Source organism: Equus caballus, chromosome 8, assembly GCF_041296265.1.
Source record: "Equus caballus isolate H_3958 breed thoroughbred chromosome 8, TB-T2T, whole genome shotgun sequence".
In the NCBI taxonomy this organism is placed as follows: domain Eukaryota; kingdom Metazoa; phylum Chordata; class Mammalia; order Perissodactyla; family Equidae; genus Equus; species Equus caballus.
The window spans coordinates 56,937,966-56,950,541 of NC_091691.1; the positions used below are offsets into that span (position 1 = coordinate 56,937,966).

General features: G+C 39.3%; 1 protein-coding gene across 6 annotated transcripts in view; it reads right to left on the reverse strand.

Annotated features, from left to right (window-relative positions):
• CHST9 (carbohydrate sulfotransferase 9) overlaps nt 1–12,576 on the reverse strand; it is a 250,381-nt gene that overhangs the window by 150,570 nt on the left and 87,235 nt on the right. The gene's annotated exons all lie outside the window — the stretch shown is intronic.

Sequence of the window (12,576 nt, forward strand, 5' to 3'; positions counted from 1 at the left end):
TTTTAAAAAGTTATGAGTTGATTTGAATATTACGGTTTTTTAAAATTTTGGTTTTATCCTCCAGTTGAACCAATTATATTTCAACATGGATGAAGGCGGTAGACATGGGAGGCCTGGAGGGTTGTAGACCTGCATAGTATTGCTCTCCATCTTTCCTGGTGTAGCCCTCAAAGGAGGAGATGTCAATTCCACGTGTGCACAATCTACTTATATTTCTAGGGACGCTTAAGAGATTTCTCCCAGAACCCTGAATATCTATGAGATATACCTTGATATTTTTTTTTTTTCGAACTCTGTTGTGACCCTGCTAAATATTTTGGAAAAAAAAATCAAGTCTGAGCATTAACAGGCAGGCTGATCTGAGTTCTTGAGAAGCTAGTTGGAAATTCTGGAAAAGCGATATAGAGATATATAGAAAAGAGTCATTTCAGAGCGTGAAGAAAAATTTACAAAATCCAGCTCACACTTGTAATAGGTAAGCTTTACAGTGAAAGAAAAGGCAGGTTGTGAACTCTGCCATCATTTTCATGGAGTCAGCAGGATGGGGCCAGGTTGCTGTGTGTGTTTCACCCGCACATTCGGATGCAGGATTAACACAAACACAGCACTCTGTTCCCTGAGATTCAGACCAGTGACATTTTGTAGTGGAAAGTACTACTTGAGCTTTAAACAAAATGGCAAGGCTAGCTTCAACTCAAGATAGTTCAAAATCTAGATTTTGTTCTTGGTATTCAAATGATGCCCCCAAGGATGGGTAAACTATTCATCTCAAGAAATGTGGTTGGTGCATATTTTTATTTTTTGCCATTTCAGAAATATTTGACAGAATTGCGTATGACACTATAAACATTTGAAAGAAGCATGGAATGTGGAGGTTTCTTCTGTTAAGTTGATCATGCCTCTGGTGATGATGGGCACTTTCATTCTCTGGCTAGTCCCCAGAGACTCTCACTTAATCCCATATTCAATAGGACACTGCTTGGGGTGAGGTTGGCACTCGCTGATACACGCTTCACCCTACAATGCACACACAATTTGAAGTAGATTGCCAGCAGCTCAGGGCAGGAGGGGAAGAGGCCAGACCTGCTGGGCTATTTGTCATCTCAAACATTTCAAGCATCACAGACCACCTCCTTAGCAGGGCACATGGGGATACGTATCCTCTGGCAAGATGTTTCGTTTTGGTGCATACAAATAAGGGTTCCAGTGTACAAACTTGAGGGAACAGAAAGAAGAGTCACCACCTGGAGCTTTTCTTCCTGTGTGTAAGTGACAGAAAACTCTTCAATAAACATTTTAATATTTCATCTTTAAGGCTGGAAAATTCCACGTAATGCAATTAAAATACATATATATTAAGGAAGTTGGCAGGGTGAAGAGCACCTCACAGCTTGGTCTGCTTTTAAAGGAATGCAAGGGTCTTTGGAGTATTTTTTCCCAATTCTGAAAAACCAACAATTTTAGGCCTTATATTTGTCATTCTGGTATTTTTCCTAGTCACTGTGTGAAAATACGTACGTATTAAAAATACTAACGTAACAACAAAGAAAGCTTGCTATTAAAACCAAAACAAATGGCAGCTACTTTTTGCCTTCTGGGGAGTGGCAGAATGCCATCTCTAGGGAAACTGGTTCTTTAGGAAAATTCCCTGGTGCCTTAAAAATCCATTTTGGTTAGAAAAGTGAGACTCCTGAGATAGTTTAGTTGAGAGAGTATAGAGAAAAGGAAAGGTGGGTTTTTCTATATAATGAATTAAGAGGAATTGTGGAGTTGTTCATTAATCTTTTTGAGAGGTTAAACGACCCTGAAAAATGTTCCAAAAAGTGAGAGGCTGAGTGAATATACGAATATGATGATCACATGGAACCTAAGGAAGGATACAACCCAGAAAAAATTCTCTTTTTAGGAAATGACTAACACATGTTTGGGATCACAAATACTTTCAATATTAAGTGGTTTCCAATTCTGTGTGCACTGAACCCCATTCTATTAACCCCCAAATCAATAATAGTTGGTTAGGCACAAGTGTTTTGTGAGGATGGCAAAAGGTTATGAACCATATTTGGACTGATATAGGCTGGAGAGTGTTTTGTTCTAGGGTACAGAACATGGAGTAGGATCAAGAACGTGGTGTAAGCAGAAGATGGAATAGATGATGAGCAGAAGAAATGACAAGCCCTCTGGGGCAGGGAGCAGAGAACAGTGGACTTTATGTAGGATGGGGGAATAGTCTGTTTATTTGGATATTAAAACAATGAGTGACAGAAGAAAGGGAGAGGACTTTGGGGTCTAGGCAACAAAATCAAAAGGAGAAGACTATGTTGTAAGACTGTTATTTGCATGTTTTGAGTATTGCTAGGAATTAACATGGCAAAGGAGAGGGAGGGCCTGCATTTGGATCCTCATTCTTCCATTTAAGTCATGTGATCTGGGCCAATTGCTTTCCTCTCTGTATTTCCATCTCCTCATGTTCAAGATGGAAGCAATAACACCAAACTATTAGAGTTGTTATAAAAATGAAAAGAAATGTTGAATATTACATTCTCAGTAAATGCTGAATCTAAATTCACAATAAAAATCAATATAATTCTTTAAATCTGTCAGGATCACACTATCCCCAAAATGCCTAAATTATTCACATACCTCCTACATTCACTATTTAATGAAGTGTCTTAATTAGTTGATGATATTTTACATACAATGGTCATGTAAATTTAGTTGTCTTTTTTCATTATGTTTCATTTTAAGTGTATTTATTTGGTTATTAAAAATATAACTAAAGCCACTTCTAAAAAGATTAATAACTAAAGTCTCATTAAACTTTGTAAATATAGTGACTTCCAGGAAATCACTATGTTCAGTAAATATCTTCAAGTCTTGCTAAAGATTATTTCTAATAAATCCTTACATTTCTGTAGTGGCTTCCATTTCATGTCTATGATCTCATTTGGTCTTGATCCTTCTGATTTTATTTTTTCATTAAGACAGAAGTTTCTACATTCAAAACATTAAATTCAAGTAGTAATAACCCAATTTTCTAACTGCCTTCTTGAAAGTAAAATGGTACCATTTTTCCTTGCACCACCTGATCAATATTTTCATAGTTACACCAAAGTTTCAAATTCAAATACTCACCTATGGGAATGTCTGTAGTTGGTTATTTGGCTGGTAAACTGTACTGACACTTTACCACAACAGACTTTGTTTGAAATCCATTCAGTTCAATTTTATTTAGAAGATTAAGCATCTCTTTGGAGAGCAAAATACCTAGATCAAAACTGACAGTGCATTAAATTTACAGGGTGCTGATTTCTGGTTTGGTAGTTATGCTTTAATAATATTTTGTGGCAGTGACAACACACTACTGCCTGACATTTTCTTCCTCTTTAGAAACTTAAAAAGAAAGAAAAGTGAAAAAACAAAAAGCTTTCTTGAAACAGGGTCAAAGAAATCCAACTACTAACTCAATTCTGTCAATTTCAATGCCAGGATACTACCCAAGGTATTCCTTTTTCATTTATCCCTTTTTACGAAGAAGTGGATTGTTTTGAGCAGTTCTAGTCCTAGTCCCTATCTCCACTTTTTATAGGCCTTAAGCACCCCTTTATAAAAGTAGAACTTAAAAAGGAATAGTTACTGTGAGTTTTAGAATGTTAAATCTGATACATTTAGATTGACAGGCTGTTTGATTATTCTGGGAATACTTATCCAGTTTTTAGTTTATTAAGCCCCTCAGCCCCTCAATCACTTTCCTGCAGCAACAGCAGGGCATGGTCTGGGTACTGAAACTCAAAGCAGATTTTTTTTTTTATAATCTGTGAGAAAACAAGCAAGTTATAACTACGGCATATTATATTACTTTGGGGACTCTTTAAATGATCATTTTTCCTCTCTCTTGGGCACTGAAGACTCTCATAAATGTTTGCGTCTGCAACTTTCACTGCCTGTTCCTCTCTCTCTCCCAATCTCAGTGATGCCCCTACAGGGGTAATGATGAAGTGATGATAAGATCCTATAGACAGGACAAATATTTTGTAGAAATTAATTTGGAGAAAATAAGGAGAATAAAGAGAGGCAGGGATCAATTCTTTATGAAAAAGGTTCCAATCACTTAATCCTAAAAATTGTTCTTGACCATTGAATCCAGTTATGCCAGTCACACTACAGGAAACATTATTTTCTTTATCAAAAGTGAAAAATTGTTAACAACCTTAGTTCAAAAATATTCTGTCTCTCTTAGATCCATAAATGAACACTGTATATGCAAATTAGTGCCATTTCCCCAAGAGTCCACGCTTTGAACTCTGTCTTATCATGGCCTCAACCTTCTTGTTCTCTTGTCTTTCTGCTTAACTGTCTGGTCAAATCACATTCTGGGATCAAAGTTAACTCTCTACTTTTTCAGTTGACTGTTGAGTGAAGATGCAATAAAATACTTGAATGCACACATTTCACAGATAAGATACATTCACAACACACAACCCAAAATTCATGGTATCCAACTCTAAACAGGCTGTCAGGGTGCCTCAAAATTCTCCTGGGTTTCCTTAGTTCTCTTTCTTATCAATCATTATAGGCAGTTCAAATAGTTGTTGTTAGCGTCCATCCAGTCAATTCTGACTCCTGGCAACCCTGCGTACAACAGAGGGAACCCTATCGGTTCTTTTTGTGCCGTCCTCTCACCTTCTGGCGCTCTATCAGACAATGCTCGGCTGCTATTCATAGGGTGTTCATGGCCAATTTGTTTGCACGTGGGTGGCCAGGTCCTTCTTCCTAGTCTGTCTTGGTCTGGAAGCTCTGCTGATACCTGTCCACCATGGGTGACCCTGCTGGCATTCGAAAGATTGGTGGCATAGCTTTCAGCATCACAGGAACATGCAGCTGCCACAGTATGACAACTGACAGACAGGTGGTGTGGTTCCCTGACTGGGAAACAAACCTGGGCTCTGGAGGTGAGAGCACTGAATCTTAACCACTAGACCACTAGGGCTGTTTTATAGGCATTTCAACCTTCTCCTTTATCTGCAAAAAAAGGACATCATCCTATTTTGTATCTCAGAGATTAAAATAGACACCATTGCATGGGCTTCCCATTCAAAGTTCTGCCAATGCACCTGCTTCATGCAATTCATATTCCATTCTCTTTGTCACAATGGAAAAAGTATACCTTCTCTCTCCAAGGCTGTTCTTGATCCCATACCTTCCAAGCTCCACAAATTACATCCATTTTCTCTTATTTGTTCTCCAATAGATCCTTTCCATAGTATTTAAATATGATGAAGTCTCTCCTTTATAATAACAAATGAAACTCCCTCTGCCCTACATTTCATTCCAGCTCCTGTTCTCCCTCTCGCCTCGTTCGCAGCCAAGAATTGTGAGAGCTGCCCACGTTCACTGTCTTCACTTGCTCACTTCCCATTCAATCCTCAAGTGACTATAATTGTCTTCTGTTTCCACTATTCCAATGACTCTTTTCTTGCCTAAATCATCTAAAATCTCCTTTTGGGTAAAACCAGTGGAAAGCTTTTCAGTCTTTATTTCATCTCTGACATTTCTTTTTTTTTTTGGAGGAAGATTAGCCCTGAGGTAACTGCTGCCAATCCTCCTCTTTTTGCTGAGAAAGACTTGCGCTGAGCTAACATCTCTGCCCGTCTCCCTCTACTTTATGTGTGGGACACCCACCACAGCATGGCTTGCCATGTCCGCACCCAGGATCCAAACCAGTGAATCCCAGGTCACTGAAGCAGAACGTGTGAACTAAACTGCTGTGTCACTGGGCCAGCCCCCATCTCTGACATTTCTACCATCTCTGACATCTCCAACATGCAGCACTGGTGTCTACTGCTGTTTCCTTTGTTCATGTGATAGCATTTTCTTTTGGTTTTTCTTGTTTCTGTGATAAATCCTTCTCAGTCTTTCCTCATGTTCTTCTTTTGCCCATCCCCTAAATGTTGGGTCTTTTAGGGTTCTTACCTGGGTCCTCTTTTATTCTTACTTTTAATTCTCTCCCTGGACTACCACATCCATTCCCATATCCTTAAGTATCTTTCAAATGTCAATGACTCTTAGCTCTCTATCCCCAGCAAAACCGTCAGCTCCCATTGTCTACCAAACATCTCCACTTACATGTTCCAAAACCTCTAAAATTCAATATACTCCTATGTGTTCCCTGGCTCAGTAACAGAAATAGTATTCACCCAGTTGCCTAAGCTGGAAAGGCAGGAGTTATCCTTGGTCTTGGCATTTCATTGAGGTTCTTTGTAGATTAAACTCTCTCAGTCTTTATATACCTGAAAAAATATATATATTTTTTCCTAACTCTAAAATGATAGTTTAGCTAGGTACAGAGTTCTAGGTTGACAGTTATTTTTTCATAACACTTTGAAGAGCTAATTTATTGTTTTCTAACACCTATTGCTGCTGAAGATGTTTACCATCAGTTTAAATAACATTCTTTTCTCTCTTGGGAGTGTTTATCTCTTTATCTTTGGCATTCTGCAGATTCACTATGCTATTTCTAGATGTGAAATTATTTATCACATTTGGGATTTGATGGGTTTCATCAACTCAGAATCTTCAATTCTGGCAAATTTACAATAGTTATTGCTTTGAATATTTATTTCTTCTTTGTTTGCTCTTTATTTAACTTCTATTATCTACACGTTGGACTTCCTTGCCCTTCTCTTTTAACTTAACTGGCATTTTTTTATTTCTTAGTTTCTATTTCATTCTCTGTCATTTCCTCATATCTGCCTTCTAAATGAGTAATTTTGAAAACTGTGACTAGTCTTCTGTCTAATCCATTTATTAAATTTTATTTTAAGAGCTACTTGTTTTTAAGTTCTAGAATTTCACTGTGTTTTTACATATACGTAAATGTTCTTTTTGCATTCTGGCCTTATGTTTTTTAATCTTTGCACACAAGCTCTCCTTTAATGGGGAGAGTTCTTTGTAGACGTTCCATTTTCCCCGGCCATGGAAATATTTCTACAGGGTAGTTATGAGTTTGCCTCTGATGGTATCTAGGTGTTTCACCACCTTTGGACCATGTGTTATTTTAATTTATCAGACTGCCCCACTAGGATAGCTGAATTTGTATCCAACACCCACAGAGTATGTAAGCCAGAGATTCCAGTTTCTTCTGGGTGACTCATTTTCTTCTCGAGGCCCATACCTTACTTGCTAATGCTGCATCTGGGACAGTTGCTGGGTTCTTCCAGGTCCCTGTCACAAATATGGTCATGATTCCATACATTTGTTTGCATGGGGCCCTGTTGCCTGGATTTCTCTTCAAATGTAGATACAAGAACGGTATCAGCTTCTGCACATTTGTTTGCATGGGGCCCTGTTGCCTGGATTTCTCTTCAAATGTAGATACAAGAACGGTATCAGCTTCTGCTCTTGTTCACATTTCTTACTTTTAATTCCTCTTTGTTTCTAGCATATGAAGGTTTTCCATTGTTGTTTCATGCTAAGCTTGAAAGATTTTGTTGTATTTTGTCTGACATTTGATGTGTTTGCAGTTGGGGAGGAAATTCTTTTATATCAGTTCAGGTTGCCAAACTGACTGGAAATCCTTGCTTACTTTTCTTTACTTATTTTTCTCCTCCTGTAGATTGTAAGCTCATGAGTCTAGGGATAGCCTACATGTACAGTGCTGGAGGGACTATATAAATAGTTGGTGAATGAGTAAATGAGTGAATAAGAGAAAATTAATTTATGGAACTGGTACCTTTATTGCTTACTCTTTGACCGCCAGTTTTCCCATCCTAACTTAAGCGAGGGCTGTTTATGCCCTCTAATATACCTTACAGTTTCCTAACATGTCTTTATAGTTCTAAAAAGCAATGCTCCTACATGGGACATGGTCTCTTGTCTCCATTTCTCCGGTTTAAAATGTCTATGAGAAAATGCAAGCATTTCTAAAAATTTCTTTTATAAGTCCTTCACATGGAAAAATGAGAAAACAAGTGACATTTTAAAAGCCAGAATGATAGAAAAGTTTTCCAAAAGGTTAATCTTATTCCCACACTCATATTAAATACAAAATCAACACTCTTTCTTCACTGAGAATAAAGTCTTGATAGATTGGAGATGCCAACCACTATACAGATAGCACCAGTCTGCTGTAAGCAAGTGAACACACTCCAGAACAGCTGTTGACATCATAGGGGCTGTATGCTGGGAGACGCCAGTTTCCAGATTCCTGCTATATTCAGTTATTGTGATTTTTTTGATAGACCTGTCTTATATCGCTACAAAGCAAAATAAGTATAAGAAGAACAGGAAAATGAAGATTAATTAGATACATGACAAATAACTTGGGGGACTACCCACATTGAAGTGAGCACCACCAGACACAAATGACGACAAAATGAATATTGTACTAAATTGAATATTAGTAAACCAAACATCAGTGTCCTAGTTCCTATGTGAGCCCAGGAAGAGGTTGAAAATAAAGTATTTCAAGACCAATGAATGAAATACAGCATGAGAACACAGCCTAACATTTCAGCAACGGAGCCTTTAACATGTTACATGATTTTAAAAGCAATTATTTCACAGGAAGAAGCTTTTTGTCTCAAGCCCCCATCTGCCTATGTTTAGCCCACAAAGAGTTAATTCCAGGAAAGAGCAGGATAATGTCCATTCAAGAATCAATCAAATAATGACAGCTGTCTTAAATTATATTTAGAACTTTCTTGTGGCTACTGTCTGCAGAAAGTTTGACGATTAACATTAGTCCTGGTAAATTTATTTTTCAGAAGCATCTAATATAATACACTGGGCTCAGCTCAGTTTCAAGGGCGTCACACTGAACACCCTGCTGTTGTTGTCTTGTAATCTTAAGTCTTTATTAAAAAGTCTTAATCATGTTTGAACAAGAGGTCTTACATTTGTATTTCACACTGAGCCCCAGAAATTATGTAGCCTGTCCTGATGGGGCTAAATATAATAAGGCTATCTCTATATCTGTCCAATAGGAAGCATAATTGTGATCATGTTTCCAGACATAAAGGTCTTGGATGGCTCTCTATTGCCTACCACATAAATGTCAAACTTCTCAGCCTGTCATTCAATACCTTCCAAGATGTGGTTCCAATATCTGATTCCATATTTAGTTTACCTGACTTCATTCATTCCTTCATTCATGCATTTGTCTAATCAAGATTTATTTCTTAAGACTCACCATATGCCAGGTACTCTGCTGGTCCTCTAGTTAAGTGTGAAGAAAAGAGGTATGAACTCTCCTAACTCACCCTATGTTAGAGGTGAACAGCACTACTTGTCAATTCCCAAACATCCCTTGCTTTCTGCGATCATTGCTTTTGCCAGTTATGCTGCTCCACTGCCTGCCTGCTCTCCAATTCATGCCCCACCCTTATCTTGTGTCGCTTCATGTCACCAGAAACTAAATTTCCCAGGTTTTCTTGTACTCTTGGGTAGGTTTGGCCAATGGTAGGTATCGATGAAAGTCTGGAAGACAAAAGGAGGAGAGTAGCCAGACTTTATGCCACTTTCCATCCCCCACTGCCCCGCAGGGTCCTGTGACAACTCCATGGGTCCAGTTGTCAAGTGTCAGCCTCTCCCTCCATGGTCCCAGCTTCTGCTGGTCAGCCTCTGCCGAGTGGCCCTGGCTTCTGGGCTCCAGTAACATTATTGTCCTTCCAGTCCTCGTGGTGGTAGTGGCCTCCTGCTCTGACTAATCTTGGGGTGTCTCACCATCCACTATTAGGCTCCTTAGCTCTTCAAGCCCCTGTGTAGCCAGAGTAGTTTCTCTTTTCTATTTGGATCTTATTCTTTTCTTCTGAAATTATGCCTCCTCTCTACCTAGCCTTCCATCATTGATATATGTCAGTATTTCTATTCACTCTTCAGAGTACAAGTCCAGTCCACTTTTTATAGTTCTCTTTTAATATTTAAAATGTTTGAACTTATTTGATAATTGCTTATGTAGATGTGTCTGTTGTCCTTGACCACAGGGACACACTCTAGAGTGAGTGAGCAATCACACCTGCAATGTGAGATGTATTCTAAGACAACGTCATACCAGGGACTCAATAAACACATTGCTGTATTCCTCTAAATAGATAGTGAATGTTAGATACTCTATCTTTTTCAATTCAAAAACTTTAATTTATTGGTGTTTTTGCAGAAATTAATATTTCCATTGAAATATCTGCATTCCTCATACGAATACAGTGTTGGGAAATTAATCGCCAGGACAAAATGAACTGTGTCTTATTCAGATAAAAGTGCTATCATTGCTTGAAGACATAAAAATAATGGACAGGCATTAATATAATAACAGAAGTCCTCAGGAAGGGGTCCGTATTTTCATGATTCTAAGATTCTATCAACTTATAGACATCTTCACAATTATTGTAAAGAGTCTCTCAACTTGCCCTTCTTCCCGCAAGACATACATCTACATTCGAGATATTTTATAATCAAGTGGGCTGTGGGCTTCTCCATATTTTCAGTCTCTTCTATTTGAAGAAGATGCTATTCCTGCTTACCAGTACGTATAAGTGTGGCTGTCAGGATGAATGTTGATTCAATAGCTATTTCCATATTGTCCATTGTGAAGATTGTTCTTTGATTGGGCTACAGCTGAGCTTTTGAGAGGCTGACTCTTTGCAACTCTAACTCTTAAACTAATAGCAAGCTTGTGAAGTCTTTGTTCAGAGAAACAGCTCTTCCATTGTGGATTGCGATACGCCAGCCTCTTCTCCCTGTTTCTGCTGCCTTCTAGCAGTCCACAGCAAAGCTTTGTTGTTTGAAGCTAGGATGTAGCACATCCTTAAAGCCTTCCTTCTGGCGTAATTGTTGGCAGTTCCCACACTTCGCAATGCTGTATGACCAGGATTGTCAATTTCATGATTTGCTCATTCCAGTGGGCTTATGACGAGCATTGAAGGCACACCATCTAAATGCCACAGGGCTTCTTAGCAGCTTCTTGGCAATACATATTTACCATAGCTGATGAAATGGCTTAAGTTAGTAAGGCAACATAATGGGTGCAAAGGTTGAAGTTGCAGGCCTGGGTGTCCACATGTGTGACCTGTAACCAAGACAGAGCCTTGACACAGCCTCATAGGTGAGCTAGTCCTGCTGGGCCAGATGTTCAGCTTCACTTGGACCCAAAGCCACAGTGATGAGATCCAGGGAGTTGGGACAGCCCGCCCTGGCAGAGAGAGACAGGCTCTTTCCTAACAGATACAGTGGGCTTTGTCGCTCCAGTCCAAGCCTTAGCAGAAGACGCTACTTCAGTTTATAGTCTTAAAGCAACCGATGGAATTAGTGGCTGGCAGTTTTCCATAAGAAGTGTCCTTAATGCTCCAGCCGCGGGGGCTCCCTCTGTATTTGAGACATTCAACTCAACTCTGTTTAGATTCTAGCAACTCAAACTGTGAGGGACAAGTGCATTGTCACTACCTAGCAACTCATCAGATGTGAAGAATCTCAGCCTATACTCCAGGATCTTCTGAATCAGAATCTGCATTTCAGCAAGATTAAGTAATTTGTTTGCACATTGAAATTTGAGAAGCATTGACCTAAATCACCAGGTGACTATTGCAGAAATAGCACCTGGGCCTCCTCTCATTGGCAATAGGACCTTTGTGCTTTTAGATGAGGAAGCTGGAATTCATAATGATCTATCTCACAGTGTTCTGAGAATTCCAACCAGCAGGGGACACGCAAGGCCCCAGAGACTTGGCACAGGGAGAGCATGAGTATTCGAGGGACATGGCTAGCCAGTTGGAGTGCAGACCTCATTGAGAGATTTTCCATGATCAACTCTGGAGACTAGGACAGCCTGAGAACGATGTTACTGCTGGGTTAACAAGTTAGGCTAGCACATGGATGGCACTTAGCTGACAGTAGCTAAGACTGAGTAGCCCAGACTATAAACAACTATCTGGCACACCGAGGTGACATCATTAGAGCGTATGCACTAGCAGTAAACTAGCAGTAGGACTAGAGAGAAGACATAGCCCAGACAGGAAAGTTCCTGGGGGTGATTCAGAGGGGTGATCTAAGGCTGATGCTGAGAACTTGTTGTTGGAAGAAGGCAAGGCCAATCTGTGGCCTGAGGGATTCAGGCACCACCGCAGCTCACTCACTTTTGCTCCCTCTGTGGTCCTCCTCCCCAGGAAACTATTTGTGGCTTCTGACATTTAGTATATCTTTAAACAGTATTTTACTAACTTGTTATGACTAAATCTGTTTTTTCCTGTATACAGAGCAGTCCATCATACTTTCTGTTTCTCTGGGTTTATATTTATCATCTCATCTTTCCTTGTTTTATCTAATCTCTGTTGTGCCCACAACTCTATGAGGAGGTGCAGGTATAATTTATCTTTGATTAGTCGAAACTGAGCTAGAACTGTGACAGAACCACCTGCCTCACCTAAGGTAGCACATTTGGTGACAAAGTTAAGAAGAGAATACAGATGTGCATATTTTATCTTAGCACTTCTGAATATGATACCTAGCTGTTTACCATTCACTCCGAATGTGTGAAAGTTTATGAGACTAACATCCTTAAGATATGAAGCCTGGAAGCAACGT